This window comes from Mesoplodon bidens (genome assembly GCF_964165515.1).
Source record: "Mesoplodon bidens genome assembly, chromosome: 7".
NCBI lineage: Eukaryota > Metazoa > Chordata > Mammalia > Artiodactyla > Ziphiidae > Mesoplodon > Mesoplodon bidens.
In genome coordinates, this window is record NC_138164.1 from 78,530,416 (window position 1) to 78,557,068 (window position 26,653).

Here is a 26,653-nt window from a genome sequence, read left to right on the forward strand (position 1 = left end):
CGGGCTTCAGTAGTTGTGGAGCACGGGCTCAGTAGTTGTGGCTCACAGGCTCTAGAGCTCAGGCTCAGTAGTTGTGGCACATGGGCTTAGGTGCTTCGCAGCATGTGGGATCTTCCCAGACCAGGGCTCGAACCGTGTCCCCTGCATTAGCAGTCAGATTCTTAACCTCTGCGCCACCAGGGGAGTCCTCTTTCATTCATTCATTTATTTATTTGGTTGGTTGGTTGGTTGGTTGTGCCGGGTCTCTTAGTTGTGACAGGCGGCTCCTAGTTGCAGCTCGTGGGCTCCTCAGTTGTGGCTCACCGGATGCCTAGTTGCTGTATGTGGGCTCCTTAGTTGTGTCATGTGAACTCTTAGTTGTGGCATGCATACGGGATCTAGTTCCCTGACCAGGGATCGAACCCAGGCCCCCTGTATTCGGAGTACAGAGTCTTAACCATTGCGCCACCAGGGAAGTCCCTCTTCTCCTTTAATCTAATCAAACACTTCTCTTGCCCTCGCTACCTGCCAGGCACAGTTCTTCGTGCTCTACAAATATTCTTTGTTGTCGCTGGCTCCCCTGGCCGCACATGGTTATGGTGGCTTCTAAAAGGAATCTAAGAAGTGGGAGTTTTTGATACTTCTCTTAAAGGTCTAACCTAAACCTAGATGACTGAAATCACACCCATTTCTCTAGTTCCAACATTTTGCTTCTCTCCCTGCGCTGAGTCCACTTCATTGTCTCCTTCCACAGACCAGAGACAAAGGTTGGTATTTACTGACCACTTACAGGATGCCAAGCTCTTCCTCCCTTGTCTCACCTGATGCTCATGGCAAGCCCTCTTTACAGAAGAGGGAAAAGGCTGAGGGGAGGGGGGAGGGCAGGCATCTCTCTGGACTAACTCCCCGATGGTGATCAGCTGAGCCTAGTAGCGAGGCCCAGCCCAGCCCCAGAAGGGAGGCTGCACACTCCCTGCTGCACCTGCATTGAAGAGCCTCACTGGAGAGTGACTCTTGTGTGTTGGCACTGGAAAAGCCACCCTTGGCAAGGACACATATGGGCTGGCCCTCTAAAATTTTTTTCAACTGTGGTGAAGTTCACATAACATAAATTAACCATGGTAAAGTGTTCAATTCAGTGGCATTTAGGACATTCACAATGCCACGCAACTACCCCCTCTATCTAGTTCCAAAACATTCTCATCACCCCAAAAGAAAACTTGTACCATTAAATGGTCAATACCCATGCTCCCCTCGCCCTAGCCCCTAGCAACCACCTACTTCCTCTTTGTCTGTGGATTTACCTACTCTGGATATTTCATATAAATGGGATCATACAACATGTGGCCTTTTGTGGCTTCTTTCACCTACAGCATAATGTTTTCCAGGTTTATCCATGTTGTAGTATCTTCCTGTACTCCATTCCTTTTCATGGCTGAGTAAGAGTCCATTGTATGGATATACCATAGTTTGTTTACGCATCTAACCACTGATGGACATCTGGGTTGTATCCATTTGGGTACTGTCAACAGTGCTGCTATGGATATTTGTATAAAGATCTGAATCTCTGTTTTCAATTCTTTCACACATATACTGAGGGTGGAACTATTGTATCCTATGGTAATTCTACATTTAACTTTTTGAGGAACCCTTTAAAATATTTTGAAAATATGAAATACTACAAAAGTCAAAAGGACACTGAAAGCAAAATGCAAAGCCTCAGTGAGATCAAAGAAGTTTTTTAAAAAAATGTTTTTCTAGTCTCACCCCTTCTTTCCATAAGTTCAAATCTGGGCAGAATGAACTCAAACAGTACACTTCTTTTTATTTTTATTATTATTATTATTATTTGCAGTACGCGGGCCTCTCACTGTTGTGGCCTCTCCCATTGCGGAGCACAGGCTCCGGACGCGCAGGCTCAGCGGCCATGGCTCACAGGCCTAGCCACTCTGCGGCATGTGGGATCTTCCCGGACTGGGGCACGAACCCGTGTCCCCTACATTGGCAGGCGGACTCTCAACCACTGCGCCACCAGGGAAGTCCAGTAAACTTCTTTTTAAAAGGCCAAGAACACTAAGAGAAAGTTAAGAAATGCAATTCTAGCAAATAATTAACCAGGGTTACAGTGTCTCCACAATATTTTTAACAACAAAATCACACCTAAGCCAAGGGTCCACTCAAAACCACGAGGTGGGCTCTGAGACTTCTGAACCAAAGAAAACAGCTGAGAGGACCCAGCACGGGCCCTAAACTGGGAAGGCTTTCTGTTATCAGGGAAGACTGGATTCTCTGCTCTGGCTCTCATTTTTAGTAAAACCATTTTTCTTTTGGGAAAGACAAACCCTTGGTGCCAAAAAAACAAACAAACAAAAAACATCCCAGCACCCTTTAAAAAACCATCTTGCCACATCATTTGTCATCAGAAAAATGCAAACTAAAACAACAAGATTCCACTACACACCTATTAAAACGGCCAAAATCCAGAACACTGATAATAACACCAAATGCTGGCGAGGATGTCGGGCCATAGGAACTCTCATTCACTGCTGGTGGAAATATAAAACAGTTTGGATTGGAAGACAGCTTGGCAGTTTCTTACAAAACTACACACATTCTACCATCAATCCAGCAATCACATTGCTTGGCATTCACCCAAAAGATGTGAAAACTTATGTCCATACAAAACCTGCACTTGGATGATTATAACAGCTCTATTCACGACTGCCAAAACTTGGGAGCCACCAAGACGTCCTTCAGTAGGTGAACGGATAAACTGTGATACATCCAGACGATGGAGTATCATTCAGCTCTAAAAAGATATCAGCTATCAAGCCATGGACAGACATGAAGGAACTTTAAGTGCATATTACTGAGTGAAAGAAGCCAATCTGAGACGGCTACATACTGTATATTCCAAGCATACGACATGGTGGGAAAGGCAAAACTATGGAGATGGTAAAAAGATCAGTGGTTGCCAGGGGTCAGTGGGGAAGGAAGGCTGAACAGGCAGAGCACAGAGGATTTTCAGGGCAATGAAAACATTCTGTATGATACCGTAATGATGGATACATGTCATTATTCATTTGTTCAAACCCAGTGAATGTACAGCACCAAGAGTGGGTCCTAAGGGAAACTATGAACTCTGGGCAACTATGATGTGTCCACATAGGGCCGTCAATTGTAACCACCGTGCCACTCTGCTGGGGGAGGCTGATAATGGGGGGATTACGTATGTGGTGGGGACAGGCAGGTAGAATGTGGGAAATCACTGTGCCTTCTGCTCAAGATTGCTGTGAACCAGAAACTGCGCTAAAAACGTAAAGTCTTAATAAAAAAAATTGTACGCCCTGTCCCTTAAAGTAATATTTCGAATCAGCTCTAAACCATGAGCACCACTTGAAGAATGACTCGCTTGAAACTTAGTCTGGGACCAAGGGAGAGTGAAGCGAGCCTGAGAAGCAGCCCAAGGTGCACATATACCCTCTCTCTACATCTGCTTCCAGCAGCTTTTATGAGGCTGATAATCACCAATGATTTTAGCTGGGAGGACAGTAGCAAGATGGGAACGCAGAGGGACTGTATCAAAAGAGGACACATCGACACCTTTAAATTAAGTGAAGAAGAAAATAGCTCTCTGAAGGCACAGTAAGCTAACCACAAATGACAAAACTGACTCTTCTGATACAAGCAAGACACCGACATGACCGGGACGGCTGGCAAGTCAGGAAACAGGCAGGCGTGCTGGCGGCATTCGCGGGGCAGGTGTTCGATTAGGAAGCGGGCTGACAACAACTCAATTAATTCACTGTGCATGCCTGTCCCAGAGAACACAAAGATACACCTGAAATACCAGCGGCAGGCCAGAGATTAACTCCACAGCTCCACTTTTGGCAAAAGCAGAGTCTAGCAAAGATGCAGGTGCAAAAGATAAAATCACACCCAGATTAGTTCTAGTAAGCCCTTTGAAGTTCAAACTAAACCCAAGGCCAGGAAGGAAACAAAGCGAGAAGGTAGCTTATTATGACTCAAACAAGTCATGCCTTTCTTGTGAGTGGCTTTCCCTGGTTGCTTCAGATACAGGCAGCCCTGGTGCTTGGACAGGGGAACGTGATAAAGACAAACACAAACATGATTTAAAAACCAACAGCACAGTGATGGGATCGCCCTTGTCTGTAACATCCCTTACATGCAAGGCTCTGTCAAACTGAGACTTAACTCCAGCCCACCAGGCATATGTATGGTCTGAATACACTGGAAGGAATATAGAAAAGCACAAGGAGTCATTTGACAGAAGCTAGGGGAAGAGATATTCGCTGAGAATATAAAATCTAGGAAAGAAAAACAAAGGTTATCAGGACCAACATCTGGCAGAGCGTTACAGTTCCTTCACAGAAAGTGGGATCCTCCTGGCAACCAGCATCACATCACTCGGGCCCAAGAAAAAACAGAATGCTTGGCATGCAAAGCCAAGTATTAGAGTTAGAAGGAGTGTGAGGCATCCGTGCCACTCCTTTGTTTTAGAGAAAACAATACCGAGGTACAGAGAGGTTCAGCAACCTATCCAGGACCAACTGTTAACAATGGCAAAGCCAGGTCTATAATCCTGATCTCCCAGAAGGCCTTCCTCTAAACAATATTCATGATGATGACAATGATGATGACGACGACAGCACCCATGTGCTGAAGAGTTTACGAGCAGACATTACAATGAGGGCTTTACATATATTATCCCATTCAGTCCTCAACAAACTATAAGGCAGTAGTACTATCATTAGTCCATTTCACAGATGAGGTACAGAGAGGTTAAGCTACTTGCCCAAAGTCACACAGCTTGTTAGAAGCACAGGCAGATTTGCAACAGCATAGATGAACCTGGATTATGTTAAGTGAAATAATGCTGACACAGAAAAACAAATACTGTATGATCTCACTTATATGTGGAATCTAAAAAAGTCAAAATTCATAGAGAAGCAGAGAACAGAATGGTGCTTGCTGGGGGAGCGGGGAGACAAGGAGATGATGGTCAAAGAGTACAAACTTTCAGTTATAAGATGAATTAATTCTAGCGGTGTAATGTACAACATGGAGACTATAGTTAATAATACTGTGTTGTATGTTTAAAATTTGCTACGTAGATCTTAAATGTTCTCGCCACACACACAAAACAGTGGTAACTGGGCTTCCCTGGTGGCTCAGTGGTTGAGAGTCCACCTGCCGATGCAGGGGACACAGGTTCGTGCCTCGGTCCGGGAAGATCCCACATGCTGCGGAGCAGCTGGGCCCGTGAGCCATGGCCGCTGAGCCTGCGTGTCCAGAGCCTGTGCTCCGCAACGGGAGAGGCCATAACAGTGAGTGGTAACTATGTGAGGAGATGGATGTGTCAATTTACGTAATTGTGACAATCATTTCACAATGTATATGTATATCAAATCATCTCACTGTATTCCTTAAAAATATACACTTTTTATTTGTTAATTATGCCTTAATAAAGCAGAAAAAAATAAGAGGGAAAAAAGGCTGCACAGGCAGGATGGAAATCTAGGTCTAGCTGAAATCCGTGCTCTTAACATTTATACTTGACTGCTTCCAAGCAAGGGAGGAAGTCACATTTTCAACTAAAGTATACACCAGAAACTTTCTTTCACTGGATAATTTTTAGTGTCTATCACCTTTCCCTCCAAGACATAAAAAAAAGCAATTAGCACTAAGGGATATAAAGAACAAAAATATTTTAACTATGGGGAGAAAGAAGGCTCAAGACTCTCCAGCTTAGACAACAGAACTGATCAGACTCAGACCTGAAAAATCAGAAGCTGAAGCCAAAATCGAGTCCCTTTGGGATTTTGTCCAGTGTCTTACACTTTCAACAAGTCACATATTTATTTTCACATGTTAATTCTGACTGGACGATGGTGCTGCCAGGCCCAGGTGGCAATTTCAGAAATCAGTATTTACCAGATCTTGGAGCCTCGAATAGAAACATTACAAAATCACCACTTTAATCATATACATGGCTATGTTCAGTTTCAGAAAAGTTACTTTTTGAAAATTGTGGTTTAAAAAAATAACATTAAGTTGAAACTGATGTCTTTTTTTTTTTTTTTTTTTGCAGTACGCGGGCCTCTCACTGTTGTGGCCTCTCCCGTTGCGGAGCACAGGCTCCGGATGCACAGGCTCAGCGGCCATGGCCCGTGGGCCCAGCCGCTCCGCGGCATGTGGGACCTTCCCAGACCAGGGCACGAACCCGTGTCCCCTGCATCGACAGGCGGACTCTCAACCACTGCGCCACCAGAGAAGCCCTGAAACTGATGCTTTTTGATTAAATAAAAAGCACCTGACTTTTCTAAGAAACGCCATTGTAGTCTCAGATTCCACAACAATAGTGCCATCTTATTGTATACGGAAGATGCTTTGTTCTCTCTAAATTATGAAACCAGAACATCTCCCTGCACAGACACCTGCTCCACTGCAACACCCATGTCCTTTTACTACACAACCAAACCACAGGGTTGGGCTTCTAGTTCCGTTCAAGATCCACAACCATCACAGAACTGGAGCCCTAAAACGGGGCCACCTGCAGTAGGTCCAGCATGAGTCACTTAATCTCTCTTAATATGAATCATAAAAACAAGAGCAGCAGATAAGGCTTCCTGCCACTCAACGGATGCCAAGCACTGTACTAAAGGCCCTCAGCTCAAGTCCTCTCTTCTCATCCTCACCATACTCTGCGGTAGGTGCCCTTGTTACTACACCCAGCTTAAAGACGGAGAAAGTGAAGCTTAGTAAGAGAAGCTAAGAGAGTGACCCAGGGCCACACACCTGGGCGCTGCACACACAACACGAACCCAGGTTCCTCGGACTTCAGAGCCGAGCTCTTAACTATCACACACTGGGTGGCTCTCTGCTCTCCTCACACACAAAGCCCGGGAAGAACCACCACTGTCATCTCTTCCTGAGGAGAGTGCAGGGCGGGTTCTGACTTTTTCCAGTCTGAAGGGAAAACTCCAATGAGTTCTACCAGACAGACCAACTGACCAACTATGTACCCAGCACTGGGTTAAGGATGGTGGGAGCATAAAAAGAAAGAGAAAGCAGATCCCTACCCCCAAGGACTTTACCATCTAACCTAAAATGATCTAAACGAATCCCTAACTCTCTAGGGCATTTCTGGCCACGAAATGTATTTCCAGTCAGAAATGTATTTCCATCACAATCTGGGACACATTCACATATACTAAGACTTACCATGTGTGATGCACTGATATTTTTTATTCTTTCCTTTTTTTTTTTATTGAAGTACAGTTGATTTACAATATTACAGTTTCAGGTGTACAACATAATGATTCAATATTTTTATACATTATACTCCACTGAAAATTATTATAAAATATTGGCTATATTCCCTGTGTTGTACAGAATATCCTTGTTGCTTATTAATTTTATACATAGCAGCTTGTATCTCTTAATCTCCGACCCCTAGGTCCCTTTCCTTGCTTTTTTAATGTGTCAACCCACTAAACTGATTCTGTGACTATGGATTCTGGATGACAGCCTGAAAAGTCCTGCTCTAGAATGCCCCATTTTAGGTCTAAGGTTTTTTTTTTTTAAAGGCAAAAAATATCGGAAAGTTCTCCCTTACATCTAATTTAAGTTTCTTGGGCTGTCAGGTTAATTAAATGTGTATGGCTGGATACGTTTCCAGGGCAGAGGCAGCAGTGTGTCAGGTTAGTTAAGGGCCTTGGATCTGGAATCTGTAGACCTGCATTCAAATAGGGACTGACCTGCCTGCGTATTAGCTGGGTGACTCCTCCAGATCTTGGCCTATAAAATAGGAGACACTACTACTCACCCCTTGGGCTTGTTATAAGATACCTGCCTGGTACCTGGTTCCTCAACAGAGGTGCTATGGGCATGGGGTGGGGAAGGGAGACAAGCCTCTTCTGGAGGACTGGCCTGAACATCAGAGGACTGTCAGCCTCCCTGGGCCCACACAGCTCCCAACGCCCCCTGGTGGTTGACAGCCAATTCTGCAAAATAAACGGCTGCAGTTGACGACTCCCCCGATAGCCTCTCCACCATGTCAAGTGATCCCAATGCCTTCAAATCTTTTCTGTAGGTTAACAGTTGTGTCCCACATGAAAGCATGACATGTAAGCAGTAACAGGGCCTAGGCCAAGTGACTGCCCCTGCAGAGCTTGCCGTCAAGCTGGGCAGATGGAAAGGTAAACAGGTGACTGTAACCCACTGTGCCAGACGGTGTAACTGAAGCCCAGGAGCCCAAGGAGAGAGCAGCTCATGCTGAAAAGTCCACTCCATAATCCTATTTGTAATTATTTTAGTAAACAGGTGACTGTAACCCACTGTGCCAGATGGGGTAACTGAAGCCCAGGAGCCCAAGGAGAGAGCAGCTCATGCTGAAAAGTCCACTCCATAATCCTATTTGTAATTCTTTTAGTAGAAAAAACCAAAGCTAACAAATTGCTCACGCATTAAGAATTAGAAACCACCACCACCAAGCCAAGACTCAAGCCTGGTTTAAAGCATCCTTGTCTGCACCCACAGCAATATCAGGACTGTCACAACTCCAGGGCTGCCCCCCTGAAGAGACGATAAGTTCCTTAGGCTGGATGTAAGGTGAATTGCTCAAGATCACATGACAAGTATTCACAAAATTGTAATCCCCAAAGATCGAAAATTGCTGATCACTCTTCCAGTTCCTCCGGAACTTGCTCTATACTTGTCTAGAATCAAACTTACAAGAGGTAGGGAGGGTGAGTAGGATGAAAGGCCTCCCAGTAGATGGTCAAAAATGTGAGACTGAATCTGCTAGATGCTTAAGTAGGCCTTCTGAGAGGCAAGTCCAGAGGCCTCAAATTTAGACTTTAAAAATCATCTCAAGGAACTTCAAGATGGCGGAAGAGTAAGACGCGGAGATCACCTTCCTCCCCACAGATATATCAGAAATACATCTACACGTGGAACAACTCCTACAGAACACCTACCGAACGCTGGCAGAAAACCTCAGACCTCCCAAAACGCAAGAAACTCCCCACGTACCTCGGTAGGGCAAAAGAAAAAAGAAAAAGAGAGACAAAAGAATAGGGACGGGACCTGCACCAGTGGGAGGGAGCCGTGAAGGAGGAAAGGTTTCCACACACTAGAAGCCCCTTCGCGGGCGGAGACTGCGGGTGGCGGAGGGGGGAAGCTTCGGAGCCGCGGAGGAGAGCGCAGCCACAGGGGTGCGGAGGGCAAAGCGGAGAGATTCCCGCACAGAGGATCGGTGCCGACCGGCACTCACCAGCCCGAGAGGCTTGTCTGCTCACCTGCCCGGGCGGGCGGGGCTGGGAGCTGAGGCTCGGGCTTCGGAGGTCGGATCCCAGGGAGAACACTGGGGTCGGCGGCATGAACACAGCCTGAAGGGGGCTGGTGCACCACAGCTAGCCGGGAGGGAGTCCGGGAAAAAGGCAGGAGCTGCCAAAGAGGCAAGAGACTTTTTCTTCCCTCTTTGTTTCGTGGTGCGCGAGGAGAGGGGATTAAGAGCGCTGCTTAAAGGAGCTCCAGAGACGGGCGCGAGCCGCGGTTATCAGCGTGGACCCTAGAGACCGGCATGGAGACGGGAATGAGACGCTAAGGCGGCTGCTGCCGCCACCAAGAAGCCTGTGTGCAGCACAGGCCACTATCCACACCTCCCCTCCCAGGAGCCTGTGCAGCCCGCCACTGCCAGGGTCCCGTGATCCAGGTACAACTTTGCCGGGAGAACACACGGCGCGCCTCAGGCTGTTGCAACCTCTGCCGCCGCAGGCTCGCCCCGCATCCGTACCCCTCCCTCCCCCTGGCCTGAGTGAGCCAGAGCCCCCGAATCAGCTGCTCCTTTAAGCCCGTCCTGTCTGAGCAAAGAACAGACACCCTCAGGCGACCTACACGCAGAGGTGGGTCCAATTCCAAAGCTGAACCCCGGGAGCTGTGCGAACAAAGAAGAGAAAGGGAAATCTCTCCCAGCAGCCTCAGGAGCAGCGGATTAAATCTCCAGAATCAACATGATGTACCCTGCATCTGTGGAATACCTGAATAGACAATGAATCATCCCAAATTGAGGAGGTGGACTTTGGGAGCAACGATATATATATATTTTTTTCCCTTTTTCTCTTTTTGTGAGTGTGTATGTGTATGCTTCTGTATGTGATTTTGTCTGTATAGCTTTGTTTTTACAAGTTGTCCTGGAGTTGTCTCGGTCCGTTTTTTTTTTTACTTAAAAAATTTTTTTTCTTCATAATTATTTTATATTTTAATAACGTTATTTTATTTTATTTTATTTTATCCTCTTTCTTTCCTTCATTCTTTCTATTTTTTCTCCCTTGTATTCTGAGCCGTGTGGAGGACAGGCTCTTGGTGCTCCAGCCAGGCATCAGGGCTGTGCCACTGAGGTGGGAGAGCCAAGTTCAGGACACTGGTCCACCAGAGACCTCCCAGCTCCACGTAGTATCAAACGGTGAAAACCTCCCAGAGATCTCCAGCTCAATACGAAGACCCAGCTCCACTCACCGACCAGCAAGATGCAGGGCAGGACACCCTATGCCAAACAACTAGCAAGACAGGAACACAACCCCAACCCATTAGCAGAGAGGCTGCCTAAAATCATAATAAGGCCACAGACACCCCAAAACACACCACCAGACATGGACCTGCCCACCAGAAAGACAAGATCCAGCCTCATCCACCAGAACACAGGCACTAGTCCCCTCCACCAGGAAGCCTACACAACCCACTGAAACAATCTTAGCCACTGGGGACAGACACCAAAAACAACAGAAACTATGAACATGCAGCCTGTGAAAAGGAGACCCCCAAAACAGTAAGTTAAGCAAAATGAGAAGACAGAGAAACTCAGAGCAGATGAAGGAGCAAGGTAAAAACCCACCAGACCTAACAAATGAAGAGGAAATAGGCAGTCTACCTGAAAAAGAATTCAGAATAATGATAGTAAAGACAATCCAAAATCTTGGAAATAGAATGGAGAAAATACAAGAAACATTTAATAAGGACCTAGAAGAACTAAAGAGTAAACAAACAGTGATGAACAACACAATAAATGAAATTAAAAATTCTCTAGAAGGGATCAATAGAAGAATAACTAAGGCAGAAGAACGGATAAGTGACCTGGAATATAAAATCGTAGAAATAACTACTACAGAGCAGAATAAAGAAAAAAGAATGAAAAGAATTGAGGACAGTCTCAGAGACCTCTGGGACAACATTAAATGCACCAACATTCAAATTACAGGGGTCCCAGAAGAAGAAGAGAAAAAGAAAGGGACTGCGAAAATATTTGAAGAGATTATAGTTGAAAACTTCCCTAATATGGGAAAGGAAATAGTTAATCAAGTCCAGGAAGCACACAGAGTCCCATACAGGATAAATCCAAGGAGAAACACACCAAGACACATATTAATCAAACTATCAAAAATTAAATACAAAGAAAACATATTAAAAGCAGCAAGGGAAAAACAACAAATAACACACAAGGGAATCCCCATAAGGTTAACAGCTGATCTTTCAGCAGAAACTCTGCAAGCCAGAAGGGAGTGGCAGGACAGATTTAAAGTGATGAAGAAGAAAAACCTACAACCAAGATTACTCTACCCAGCAAGGATCTCATTCAGATTTGATGGAGAAATTAAAACCTTTACAGACAAGGAAAAGCAGAGAGAGTTCAGCACCACCAAACCTTTACAACAAATGCTAAAGGAACTTCTCTAGGCAGGAAACACAAGAGAAGGAAAAGAGCTACAATAATGAACCCAAAACAATTAAGAAAATGATAATAGGAATATACATATCGATAATTACCTTAACTGTAAATGGATTAAATGCTCCAACCAAAAGACATAGACTGGCTGAATGGATACAAAAACAAGACCCGTATATACGCTGTCTACAAGAGACCCACTTCAGACCTAGGGACATATACAGATTGAAAGTGAGGGGATAGAAAAAGATACTCCATGCAAATGGAAATCAAAAGAAAGCTGGAGGGCTTCCCTGGTGGCACAGTGGTTGAGAGTCCACCTGCCGATGCAGGGGACACGGGTTCGTGCCCCAGTCCGGGAGGATCCCACATGCTGCAGAGCAGCTGGGCCCGTGAGCCATGGCTGCTGAGCCTGCGTGTCTAGAGCCTGTGCTCCACAATAGGAGAGGCTGCAACAGTGAGAGGCCCGCGTACCGCAAAAAAAAAAAAAAAAAAAAAAAAAAGCTGGAGTAGCAATTCTCATATCAGACAAAATAGACTTTAAAACAAATACTATTACAAGAGACAAAGAAGGACACATTGATCAAGGGATCAATCCAAGAAGAAGATATAAACAACTGTAAATATTTATGCACCCATCAAAGGAGCACCTCAGTACATAAGGCAAATACTAATGGCCATAAAAGGGGAAATCGACAGTAACACAATCATAGTAGGGGACTTTAACACCCCACTTTCACCAATGGACAGATCATCCAAAATGAAAATAAATAAGGAAACACAAGCTTTAAATGATACATTAAACATAATGGACTTAATTGATATTTATAGGACATTCCATCCAAAAACAACAGAATACACATTCTTCTCAAGTGCTCATGGAACATTCTCCAGGATAGATCATACCTTGGGTCACAAATCAACCCTTGGTAAATTTAAGAAAATTGAAATCATATCAAGTATCTTCTCCAACCACAATGCTATGAGACTAGATATCAACTACAGGAAAAAATCTGTAAGAAATACAAACACATGGAGGCTAAACAACACACTACTTAATAACCGAGAGATCACTGAAGAAATCAAAGAGGAAATCAAAAAACACCTAGAAACACATGACAATGAAAACACAACCACCCAAAACCTATGGGATGCAGCAAAAGCAGTTCTAAGAGGGAAGTTTACAGCTATACAAGCCTACCTTAAGAAACAAGAAACATCTCAAATAAACAACCTAACCTTACACCTAAAGCAATTAGAGAAAGAAGAACAAAAAAAACCCCAGTTAGCAGAAGGAAAGAAATCATAAAGATCAGATCAAAAATAAATGAAAAAGAAATGAAGGAAACGATAGCAAAGATCAATAAAATTAAAAGCTGGTTCTTTGAGAAGATAAACAAAATTGATAAACCATTAGCCAAACTTATGAAGAAGAAAAGGGAGAAGACTCAAATCAATAGAATTAGAAATGCAAAAGAGGAACTAACAACTGACACAGCAGAAATACAAAGGATCATGAGAAATTAGTACAAGCAACTCTATGCCAATAAAATGGACAACCTGGAAGAAATGGACAAATTCTTAGAAATGTACAACCTTCCGAGACTGAACCAGGAAGAAATAGAAAATATGAACAGACCAGTCACAAGCACTGAAATTGAAACTGTGATTAAAAATCTTCCAACAAACAAAAGCCCAGGACCAGATGGCTTTACAGGGGAATTCTATCAAACATTTAGAGAAGAGCTAACACCTATCCTTCTCAAACTCTTCCAAAGTATAGCAGAGGGAGGAACACTCCCAAACTCATTCTATGAGGCCACCACCACTCTGATACCAAAACTAGACAAAGGTGTCACAAAGAAAGAAAACTACAGGCCAATATCACTGATGAACATAGATGCAAAAATCCTCAACAAAATACTAGCAGACAGAATACAACAGCACATTAAAAGGTTCATACACTATGATCAAGTGGGATTTATCCCAGGAATGCAAGGATTCTTCAATATATGCAAATCAATCAATGTGATACACCATATTAACAAAGTGAAGGAGAAAAGCCATATGATTATCTCAATAGATGCAGAGAAAGCTTCTGACAAAATTCAACACCCATTTATGATAAAACCCCCCAGAAAGTAGGCATAGAGGGAACTTTCCTCAACATAATAAAAAGGCCATATATGACCAACCCACAGCCAACATCGTACTCAATGGTGAAAAACTGAAACCATTTCCACTAAGATCAGGAACAAGACAAGGTTGCCCACTCTCACCACTCTTATTCAACATAGTTTTGGAAGTTTTAGCCACAGCAATCAGAGAAGAAAAGGAAATAAAAGGAATCCAAATCGGAAAAGAAGAAGTAAAGCTGTCACTGTTTGCAGATGACATGATACTATACAAAGAGAATCCTAAAGATGCTACCAGAAAACTACTAGAGCTAATCAATGAATTTGGTAAAGTAGCCAGATACAAAATTAATGCATAGAAATCTCTGGCATTCCTATACACTAATGATGAAAAATCTGAAAGTGAAATCAAGAAAACGCTCCCATTTACGATTCCAACAAAAAGAATAAAATATCTAGGAATAAACCTACCTAAGGAGACAAAAGACCTGTATGCAGAAAATTATAAGACACTGATGAAAGAAATTAAAGATGATACAAATAGATGGAGAGATATACCCTGTTCTTGGATTGGAAGAATCAACAATGTGAAAATGACTCTACTACCCAAAGCAATCTACAGATTCAATGCAATCCCTATCAAACTACTAATGGCATTTTTCACAGAACTAGAAGAAAAAATTTCACAATTTGTATGGAGACACAAAAGGACCCGAATAGCCAAAGCAATCTTGAGAAAGAAAAACGGAGCTGGAGGAATCAGGCTCCCTGACTTCAGACTATGCTACAAAGCTACAGTAATCAAGACAGTATGGTACTGGCACAAAAACAGAAATATAGATCCATGGAACAGGAGAGAAAGCCCAGAGAAAAATCCACGCACATATGGTCACCTTATCTTTGATAAAGGAGGCAAGAATATACAGTGGAGAAAAGACAGCCTCTTCAATAAGTGGTGCTGGGAAAACTGGACAGCTATATGTAAAAGAATGAAATTAGAACACTCCCTAACACGATACACAAAAATAAACTCAAAATGGATTAGAGATCTAAATGTAAGACCAGACACCATCAAACTCACAGAGGAAAACATAGGCAGAACACTCTATGACATAAATCACAGCAAGATCCTTTTTGACCCACCTCCTAGAGAAATGGAAATAAAACCAAAAATAAACAAATGGGACCTAATGAAACTTAAAAGCTTTTGCACAGCAAAGGAAAGAAACCATAAACAAGACGAAAAGACAACCCTCAGAATGGGAGAAAATATTTGCAAATGAAGCAACTGACAAAGGATTAATCTCCAAAATTTACAAGTAGCTCATGCAGCTCAACATTAAAAAAACAAACATCCCAATCCAAAAATGGGCAGAAGACCTACAAAGACATTTCTCCAAAGGAGATATACAGATTGCCAACAAACCCATGAAAGAATGTTCAACATCATTAATCATTAGAGAAATGCAAATCAAAACTACAATGAGAAATCACCTTACACCGGTCAGAATGGCCATCATCAAAAAATCTAGAAACAGTAAATGCTGGAGAGGGTGTGGAGAAAAGGGAACACTCTTGCACTGCTGGTGGGAATGTAAATTGATACAGCCGCTATGGAGAACAGTATGGAGGTTCCTTAGAAAACTACAAATAGAACTACCATACGACCCAGCAATTCCACTATTGGACGTATACCCTGAGAAAACCATAACCCAAAAAGAGTCATGTACCAAAATGTTCGTTGCAGCTCTATTTACAATAGCCAGGAGATGGAAGCAACCTAAGTGTCCATCGACAGCTGAATGGATAAAGAAGATGTGGCACATATATACAATGGAATATTACTCAGCCATAAAAAGGAACGAAACTGAGTTATTTGTAGTGAGGTGGATGGACTTAGAGACTTAGAGTGAATTAAGTCAGAAAGAGAAAAACAAATACCATATGCTAACACATATATATGGAATCTAAAAAAAAAAATGGTCAGAAGAACCTAGGGGCAAGATGGGAATAAAGATGCAGACCTAGTAGAGAATGGACTTGAGGATACAGGTAGGGGGAAGGGTAAGCTGGGGCAAAGTGAGAGAGTGACATGGACATATATACACTACCAAACGTAAAATAGGTAGCTAGTGGGAAGCAGCCGCATAGCACAGGGAGATCAGCTCGGTGCTTTGTGACCACCTAGAGGGGTGGGATAGGGAGGGTGGGAGGGAGGGAGATGCAAGAGGGAAGAGATATGGGAACATATGTATATGTAGTATAGCTGATTCACTTTGTTATAAAGCAGAAACCAATAACCATTGTAAAGCAATTATACTCTAATAAAGATGTTTAAAAAAATCATCTCAAGATAATTATACAGTCATTGCATGTGTGTGGGCTAAAAGTATTAATGTGTCCAGTGTGTAAATTTAAAATACCTGTTTCTAAAATCCTGTTTCAGCATTTCTTCATTTTTTAAAATACTGGGCCTGGGTACTTGAGAGTGGCCATGTGGTTAATAAGGACGCCTCAGAGCTCTGGTCCCAGCAAATGAAGCAAACATCAGCTACCCCAGTCCAAAACCAAAAAGAATAGGAAAATCTTGGAAAAATTCTAGCTAAAATTAGGGTTCTTTAGGGTCCTTATGTTTCATCCTCTCCCTCTTGCTTTGGAGGAAGGAGTTTACAGGAGAGATCAGTTACTAAGGCTCTTAGGGAGAGGACAGTTTCCCAGGCCTCTGCTCCTATAGCTGAGGACTGTGATTTCTCCAAGTCATGTTGGTTTAAAATAAAGACAGGGGGCTTCCCTGGTGGTGCAGTGGTTAAGAGTCCGCCTGCCGATGCAGGGGACATGGGTTCGTGCCCCGGTCTGGGAGGATCCCACATGCCGTGGAGCGGCTGGGCCCGTGAGCCATGGCCGCTGAGCCTGCGCGTCCGGAGCCTGTGCTCCGCAACGGGAGAGGCCACAGCAGTGAGAGGCCCGCGTACCGCAAAAAAAATAAAAAAAAATAAAATAAAGACAGAACATGTGTAGAACATGTGTTTAATATTATAATAGATTGCTTATGGTGTCACATAGTTTATATATCTGCTCAGAATTCTGTAAGAATGAGATCCAGTAATTGTCTTACTGGTTGCTTCTGAATTGAATATCAGGTCTAGAATGCCATTTTCTTTTCTCCCTCTCTTTTTTTAAGAGCGTCATTTCCTACATAATGAAGGTAAATTGAAACCCAAATTAACTATAAAATAAAGACAGAAAATAATAACCTGTTCATTGAGTTCTGGGTGATTTCATGTACACTGTGTCATTTACATCTCACCCAGCTCTTTCAGATATTATTATTATGCCCAATTTATAGGATACAGACTCAGAGCTTAAGTAAAAAGCTAGGAAATGGCTGGGAGGGAAACTAGGTTGGGTCCAGCATCCAACTAGGATGCTGCCCCCAAGCCCCACTGCATACCTGCCAGCGGGGACAGCACTTGAAGGGGGCATGCTTTCACTTTCAGAACACAACTGATTTTATTTTTATTTATTTATTTTTTTAAATTTATTTATTTATTTATTTTGGCTGTGTTGGGTCTTCGTTGTTGCCCTAGTTGCTGCAAGCAGGGGGCTACTCGTTGTGGCGGTGCTCGGGCTTCTCACTGCAGTGATTTCTCTTTGTTGCGGAGCATGGGCTCTAGTTACGCGGGCTTCAGCAGTTGTGGCACGTGGGCTCAGTAGTTGTGGCTCACGGGCTCTAGAGCGCAGGCTCAGTAGTTGTGGCACATGGGGTTAGTTGCTCCGCGGCGTGTGGGATCTTCCCGGACCAGGGCTCGAACCCGTGTCCCCTGCATTGGCAGGCGGATTCTTAAGCACTGTGCCACCAGCGAAGTCCCCAGACAACTGATTTTAAATAAACTCCTCCGCTGATGTGTCCAAAACTTTCAGAGGAGGCTATGGAGTATGCTACCTCAAAGTCTCAGGTCTGTGATATCCCTTAAGAATCCCTGTCTGTGAACTGGGGGTGATGAAGGCTCGTTGGGAACATCAGGTGAGGCAATGTCTGTGCAAAGCACCCAAAACTCCAACACATCTACAAATATAAACAACCTCGAGCAGCAGCATTACTGCCGGGACTCTGTAAGTAGCTTGGGGGAAGAAACTGCAAGGCAAGACAAAGCAAACGCATACCCAAAAGCTTGTGTTTACTTCTCAAAAATGTAGGGAAAGAACAGAGTACTGAAGATAGAGGGATATTCAGGTGGACAGCCCGTGCACACAGGGGAGGAGGTTTAAATGACTCCATCACCACCTACATTTTCTCATGGACCTCACCCCCTCACTGCACTCACCCAGGGTCTTAGGCAAGAACACCTAGAGCAAAAGAGTGAAACGGGAGACAAATCGAACAAAGAGTAAAAATTCTGAGGATTCTGTGGTCCAGTTACATCAGAGTGATAGCCTAAAACGTAACTCCATTTGCACACAGAAGCCCCCTTGAGTTGGGGGGTCTGCATCCTCAACACCCACGGCTGGCCCCTCCTGGGAGGAGGTCACACCTTGCCTCACAACAGACCCAAGAGCTGCTACCACACTCCCCACTCCCAGCTGGGCATGTCTTCCATTCCCAGGGTTCCCAAGACCAGTGTGGCGTGGTACAAAAGGCCGGACTCTGGTCAGAAGGACCTGGGTTCAAATCTCTGGCCCTGCTACTTACACACCGGGTCGGTTGGCAAATTACTGCATCACTCTGGTTCTGCTTCTTGGCCTACAAAACAGGGACAGTAATCCCCACTTTCCAAAGTTGTTGTGACGGTTAAAAAAATAATGTACCTAAAAGGTTCAATCAGCAACTAGCGGCTCCTACTAATATAAACAGAAGCCAACCGGCTCTGGGTACCAACTAAATTTCATTCTTTAAAAGAAAAAGGTTTCATGAAGTTAGTGAGGACCAACCATTTTCAGAAAATTCAAGGAAGCAGTGTGGGAAAACTACACTCCCTGGCTTCTGGAAGGTTTCTGAAACCTCTCCACCACCGGCGCACCTACAGGAATGGAGAAGTGGCTGGCATGTCTCCTTACCTCCAGACTCTTCACACTTTATAAATATACAACACGACTGACCAGAGAGTGCCCGCTGCCAAACTCCTGGGCAAACAAGTCCAACAGGATTTGATCCGGAAATTAAATGTCCAGGCAGCCCAGCCACACTCAGCACTCAGTTCAAAATAGATCTCCGTGACCTACTTAGTCTTCTAGTACCATTCCCAAAGCCAAAACCAAGCAGGCGGTGAGATGGGACCACTGACTTCCGCAGGGCCCTACACAGAATCCTTGGCTTTCCTGTCATTTGAAATGTGCGCTGAAACAGTGATGGCTCAAAAAATTATCTTGGGGGTAGCCAGACAGAAGCCCTAGCTTTAAAACAGCTGATTCAAATGGTTGTTAAAAAGCAAAGAGTCCCAAAGGCATGCTGACAATTCACCCCTCTGACCAGCCCCTATGATGCATTTTCATTCATTTAGACAAAGGGCTACCACCTCTCTTGACAGTTGCTTTTCAAGCTACCTATCCCTCACCCTCCTAGCTGTTTCTGGAGTAGCTGCGTCTTCTCCAGGACACGTGGGCTCTTTGAGAGCTGAGACCCTGTCTTCTTTATTGTGATATTCCACAGTGTCTTGCATAGCACAGTGTCTTGATGCAGCAAGAAGCAAGCACTGCATCCACCGTAAGATGGTGAGAGTCTTCCCTCACCAGCAACAATCCTCCAGGCCCACCCACTCCTGTGTTTGTCTCCTCAAGATTAGGGAATAGAAACAGACAGATTGGTACTTGCTGTAAAGACGAGGAAGACAGACAAAACCAGGGAAAGGTGCTGCATAGTTTCAACCACCATGTGGCTACAAAATGACCTCGCCCATTACAATTCATTTCACTAGGCAGATGTGAGTCTTGGGGAGGTTGGGGGGGCGTGGACCAAGGACCTTGGCAGAGTCACATGCCAGTAAAATCCCAGAGCATTCCAACATACAGTACTAGGCAGGCAATGGGACCCTATATATCACCAACTAAGCAATGGTGGAGGAAGCAAGCTGATGGCCCCAACCAAAGAAAACAAGCCAAAGCAAAACCTGCCACTCTTCACATCCAAATCCTCCCTTCTCAAGTCTCCAGGGTCAGCCACAGACACTCCTCCCCGCCACCACTGAGCACTCAAAATTCCCGTCCTAGACATTTCCTTGGTAGGCCTTTAGTTTACTTAGCACTTTTCCCCCATCATGATATCTAATCCTCTGCAATCATGGGAGGCAAGCAGAACAAGCATTTTTATCACCCACTTAGAAATACGGAAATTGAGGCCAAAGCATGTCAACCACATGGTAAAATCAGGACTACAGCACAGAACTTCTAACTCTAAGTGCAATGCCCTTTCTCTAAAATCACCCCGCACCATGCGCCCAGACCTGAGGAAGCCAGGTATCTAAGCTCTAGGCCACTGCTCTTTCCACTGTCCCCTACGGCTGAGCACCTGCTGGAGACAGAACTCTTAACACACAGGCCTCGTCACCCTGCCACCCCCATGTACACACACACTTCCACATGTCGAACAAAGACATACAGGAGCACAGAAATCATCAACCCTGGTGTCACTTATGTCAGCCACTCGCGCCCCGAGCCAGGCTCACCACCCTCCTCCCTGTAAAAACGCAAAGCCCAACCCTAGAGCTGTCAAAGGAGACACACACACGAGACCCACACTGGCTTTCTGCGATCAAGCGGCGATCATGGGGCAGGGTAAGTAATCACAGACTCCAACAGCCACAAACCAGAGATCCCAGACCTCCGGGTATCATTGCCCTGCATCCACATCCTGCCTCTGGAACTCCTTACTCTCTGTGACCTTAAGCAGCTGTGTTTCTCCAAATCTCAGCTTCCTCATTTATAAAATAAGGAGTTTAGAGAAAGGATCTCACGGTGAATGTACTTCATGCCACAGAGCTTGAAAATGGTTAAAAAGGTAAGTTTTGTAGATTTCGCCACAATAAAATAAAATGTTAGCATTTGTATTTTTTTTAAAAAGAGAACCTTACAGGTTCATAGTGAGGATCAAATAAGAGTGTAACAGCAAGTTCTTACAGTGTATAGTACATACTAGATCCTAATAAATAGCTATTTATTATTTGTAGTCATTTTTATAGCTTTTATTATCGAGACAATACACGCTCAACATGGAAAGTGCCGAAAAACAGAAAGATAAAAAACCTCCTGTAATACCAAAATCCAGAGACAACCACTGAAATTAAATTCTTTGTAGTATTTTTCTAACACAGAGACATTTCTTAAATTTGGAATATACAGACAACTTTGTCATTATGATCCGTTCTTTTCTGCCTTACCAATAATTGCAAAAACAACTCTCATGACAACATCCAGAAATAAAGGCACTTTGTTTAGCACAAGGATCAAAAGTTGCATGAAACTTGAGACAGGAACAAGGAGCTCACGCTGAACAGCTGGGGACGCCTGCCCCCGGAGCCAGGAGGGGGGTTCACATCAAACTCCCACACCTGTTCCTCCTTCCACCTCAACGCTCACTCAGAAAGCAAGACTTTGGGGGTCTGGCCAAGCAGGACAAGGGCCGCAGGGAAGCTCCTGGAAGCTCTGCATGTGCCAGGCTCCCACTGCCCTCAGGGAGCTCCCACCGTAGGTGCAGGCAAATCACCCCAGGACCTGTGCAAAGGGCTGCGAGGAGCACAAGGAAGGAGACACGCGTGACAACCATGGCATCCAACCCCCAGGTTAAAGATGCCCCAAGGCTGCAGGGATGAGACCAGTCTCACTGTGGGGCCAGAAGACTGAGCTCTCAGGGTCCTGAGCTAACTCACAGAAGCCCAGTTTAAAAAATGAAAACAAAAACCAAACAAACAAACAAAAATCAGGGCCCATATCCTGTACTTATGTACAAGCACTTCTTTACCAAGTGCTTGAGACCCATCAGCACAGAGACAAAGGCCACCTGGGCACAGGACAAGTAGCCTGTTCTACAAGAACCCTTGGGGCCCTGCGTGGCTCCCACTCTTGGGCATGGCCTCTCTGCCTCTAATGCGGAAACGAGGCCAGACTCCACAGACTCCTGGGGACGCTACCTGATTCAAAGCTTCCTATAGCGTCTGGCAAACAAGGAAGCTCTTCTGCTGTGCTGGGGAAGCACCCTCAGAAAAGACTCTGGAGAGGAACTACAGTCCCACAAAACGCACTCTAACGCTCCGTCTCTAGCCAGGCACAAGTCTGCCTCACTTTCATTTTGCGTGGGTGTGTGTTTTGCTGGGAGGCAGGGGTTAGTGAGTGACTGGTGCCCAAAGGCAGCTCCTGAAATCCTATAGAGCAGCTGCTCCTAGCGCTGGGGAATTCTATTTCCATCTCCGCTTACACGTAATTATCTTCTAAAGCGGTGCTCCCCAGAGGGGCGGCGGCGCCAGGGGCCTCCCGGATCACCTCCCTGGACAGGCTGCTCCTGGCACCACCCTTGCAGGCGGAGGCCGGGAAGAGCGCCTGAAATCAAAGCCACCCGTGGCCCGCTTCTCCGGAGCCCCAATCACAAACATGCCAGGCCCTTTCCTTTGGAGGCCTAGGGAGGAAATTAAACGTGAGCCAGATAAGGAGATTCCCTTCAGCTCTGATGCCAGGGAATCCAAAGTTATGATTCCCCCCAGGACCACGCAAACCAAACTGGCACGGGCCCCGGACCATGGGGCCAGCCACACCTGGAGTGCCTTCTTCTCTGTAATGACAGCGCTCAGATGGCAGGCCTGAGTGTTTTTATAGCAAATGTGAATGAGAATGTAAAACTCTGCAGGCCAGTGACAAAGTGGGTGGCAGAGAGGGCCCCGGGCCGAGTGAGTGCAGTGACTGCCCGACAGGCTCCTGGGCTCTCCACAGGTGCTTCTGCAAGTCCCTCCCTGCCCTGTATTTTCCAGGCCAAGTGAGGCCGCTGCCCGAGGCGGCTGACTCACCTTTTTTCACGGCATAGTGACTTGATCCACAGAAGGATGCGGGGAGCTGAGCGCACTGAGCTCGCACTGACCTCAGCAGTTTCTAAATCTGCCAGGGCGAGGAACACCTTCACCGTGGGCACAGCGTTCACCAGACGGCCCAGGGCTGGCAGGAAGGCGCAGCTCCCGCCAGGGCTGCCACGCGTGCCGGGCTTCCCAGCAGCCCTGGCCACCCCCAGCCTTGTCTACTTTCTCTTCTTCATGCTTGTGGTTTCAGTGTGGGCAAGCGGGTGGGTGGAAAGGCATCCAGAAGAACAGAGAACCGACAGGAAAGGGCGGTGGATCAAGGGTCAACAGAGCACTGATGTTTCAAAAAGAAACTGCCGAGTAGCAATCGCTTCAAAACATCTAGGTGCACGGACGAGGCGCCGCAAGGGCCGTCAGAACTTGGAAAAATCCTTGACGAGCTGGTCCACACACCAACGCTGCTGTCGGCATGCTCGCTGACTCAACAGTGGCTCCCATCTCGCGGGGGCAAAAGGCCAAAGCCTCATGAACACACAGGCGCACATACGTGCATATGCACACACACACACACACACGACTTCCACGTCACTGTCCCCATACCAGCCTGGCAGGCGCACATGCCCACCTCAAGGCCTCCCCGTTTGCTGTTCCCTCGGCCTGGACCACATCCCCTCCATACCTCAGCTCCTCCTCCCCTCACCCCTCCTCCACGTGGAAGCTCAAACACTACCTGCTCAGCAAGGCCTGCCTGCACCACCTTTCAGCACCTCACCACCCCCCTGCCCCAGGCACTGCCCGGACTTTTCAGCAGCCATTACTACCTCGTACACCGTTCTGGGTCGGACAGCGTCCCCTCAAATCCACGTCCACCTGGAACCTCAGAATGTGACCTCATTTGCAGAGAGGGTCTTCCCAGAAGTATGTAGTTAGGATGAGGACACACTGGAGGGGGGTGGGCCCTCATAAGAAAAGAGGGGCCACAGACACAGGAAAGAGGCCGTGTGGTAAGGGAGGCAAGAGAGCAGAGCTGTGCAGCCACAAGATCCGGGCGCCAAGCACGCCGGCACCACCGGACGCTGGGGCAGGAGCAGGGAACAGGTCCTCCCTCAGAGCCCCAGGGCGCAAGGGAGCAAGGTCCTGAGGTTGAAGCCATCGGTTTGTGGTCCTTTGTCACAGCGCCCTAGGACACTAGGACACGTACCATGAACTGTAACCAGCTACTGTCTGCTGCCCCTCAGGAGAAAATAAGCTCCAGGAGAACAAGATTTTGACATCCTTTGCTTGTTGCAAAATGTCCGACACATAGAATAGCATCCAGCTGAATAAAACAATGTATTTGCTGAATAGCTCTTGAGTGAACAAAGACAAGCCTAGAAGGGAGACAGGGGTTCTATACCCACCCTACAAGAGGGCAAAACTGAGGGGCTAACGTCCCAGCTCTGCTCAGAGACAGCAGAGTCAGGACCAGAAGTGAACTGGGACCCAGCCTGCTCCTTTGAGAAGTAACCCTGAGCAACTCCAGGTGCCAAGCAAACAGCTGCTATAGGCAGCACTCCGTGAGCACACGTGTGGAGTGGAGGGCAGGCAGGGCAGGCTCCAGGCTCGCCTCTCCTCGGCGGGGCCGTGACCCCGAACCAGGGAGCTCACAGGGTCTCAGTGTCTGCATCTGCAAATTGAGGGTGGATCACAAGCCAGGTCGACTGCTCTCCAAGGAGCAAGAAAGGCTTGTTTTAATCTGTGCTGCTTCTGTGAGGCCCTCTCAGACCCCGGGAGCCAAGGTGACGTCTCCGTGCCACTGATGCACACTTAGGGCAGCACCTCTGGCACGCACCACACGCTACTCTGAAACCTCTCTCACACCACAGGCCACTTGACCTTGCTTTCGTAGTTCACTTCCATACACGCTACTGGACTCACATCATGGGCCTCTGCACCTGGCACTCTCTAAGCCCTGCCTGTGTCCTCGCCAGCCAGCTCTGGTCCTCCCAGGCCCGCAGACACCAGGCTCCTCTACCAAGCTCCACTCCCAGGAGTGAGGTTTCCTTTGCCCACCTGGACCTGGGCTGCCTGGGCTGCTCTGGAGCCTTGAGTACAGCCCTCCCCACACTCAACCGCAGGTCTCCCCCGTTTGGGTAAACCATCAGCAAACAAATCAGGGACTTCAAACAAACCTGCCGTCGTACATGCACATGCACATGCACACGCGCACGGTCGGGGGTATGAAACAAGCACAGACAGCATCCCAGGGCCAGCACTGTTAGGGCTGTGACTAGGCAGAAGGTAAAGCGTGAGCCAGGCAGACCCAGGCGTGAGCCCCAGCCCTGCCCCGCTGTGGGTTACACTTCTGTTACCTTCCCTGCACTTGGGCAACCTCAGCTCACAGCGAACTCAGTAGCAGCAGACAGCAGGCTCTGCAAAGCGCCCAACACTGTGTGCTTCTCTTTTCCTGCATCTTGAAACGGGCAGCACGTGGCCCATTTACCCTGCGTGGAGAGCAGGGTAAAGAGCCTCAACCCCCCAGGGCTTGGAGACCTGGTCCCACCTCTGCTCTGAACGACCAAGTCCGTAGCTGCACCTCACCTCTCAGGGCCTGGCTCGGCCTCCTCAAAAACAAAAGGGAGAGGCTGCCCGAAGGATCCCCAGCACCCAATCTACTTAAGAAAAGGGAAGGCCTCTGCTCTGGGGCCTCGGTGTCTCACAGCAGGACTGGCGTCGGAAGAGGACATCAAATGTGCTCTCCTGCCCAACCTGCCACCTTCGCCGGCTACCCTCCCACAACCCCAGCTGATCCAGGTCTGCCTCTGCCCTCCTTGACAGTCGTTACTAGAGGATGTGCATTTTTACATTTAGCAAACGTAACGCTCATTCATGCATTTAAAAACACTTATTAAGGACAGGAGAACACAAATAAGAGTGGTAGTTGCTTACAACTGCCGAGTACTTACTAGGTAATATGCTCAGAGCTTTACAAACATTACCCTCTGAATCCCCAGAACAACCCTGTGAGGTGGGTACTGATATTATTCCTGGTTTACAGGTGAGGAAACCGAGGCCCAGGGAGAAAGGATAACCGTGCTTAAGTCACACAGCCATACACGACGGAGTGGAAGCTGGAAATGATCCTAGAGTCTCTTCACCACCCCGGGCTGCCCCTCCATCACGCCTTCTCCCTGGCCCTCTTTGAACCGCAGGTAAAGGACACTGTCATTCAGTAAGTCAGAGCCTCCCAAAGCCCACTGGGCTGCTCAGCCTGCAGGGACGGCCCAGGTGACGGCCTCCAGGTGTGTCCTCTACCAGATCAGGCCCCTGGAACACCTTCTAAGGAATCCTGCTCAGAGACAAACCATCACAGTATTCCCATAACAAACCAGGGAAGCAGGGCACGGATCACCACACTGCTGGAAGGAAAGCCCCACCACACGCAGAATCGCGCTTCACTACATGCACGGAGGCTATTTCAGAAGCAAGAGCACCTGATTTTCCATCATGTGATCCTTCTATGTTCCCCCAGTTCAGCTCACCAGCCTGGAATCCCTGCCTTGGCTGTGCAGAACAGAACTGGTATCAACGTGCTGCTTATAAGCACTTGCTTCCTCGGGGAGAGGCTCGCAGAAAGACTCTGGCAGGTTACACCAAAATTATAGTGCTCTATTACAGTGCCCAGCCTCTGGGAAAAGCGGAGAGAACGTGAAACCAGGAGCGCTGGCTTCCAGGGCCACGTTGCCACCCCTGGCGGCAGGACACCCTGAGCAGAGCCTTGGTCCTCGGGGGCTCAGCTCCCTCATCCTCCATGGTTATGA

General features: G+C 46.6%; 1 protein-coding gene across 3 annotated transcripts in view; it reads right to left on the reverse strand.

Annotated features, from left to right (window-relative positions):
- SMCO4 (single-pass membrane protein with coiled-coil domains 4) overlaps positions 1-26,653 on the reverse strand; it is a 71,988-nt gene that overhangs the window by 37,345 nt on the left and 7,990 nt on the right. The window contains exon 1 of one of the 3 annotated variants that reach the window (XM_081240415.1): positions 22,848-23,137. The exons of the other annotated variants lie outside the window; for them this stretch is intronic. The gene's annotated coding sequence lies outside the window, so the exon portion shown is untranslated. Of the gene's footprint in view, positions 1-22,847; positions 23,138-26,653 lie in introns of those variants that run through there. 3 annotated transcript variants of the gene reach the window in all.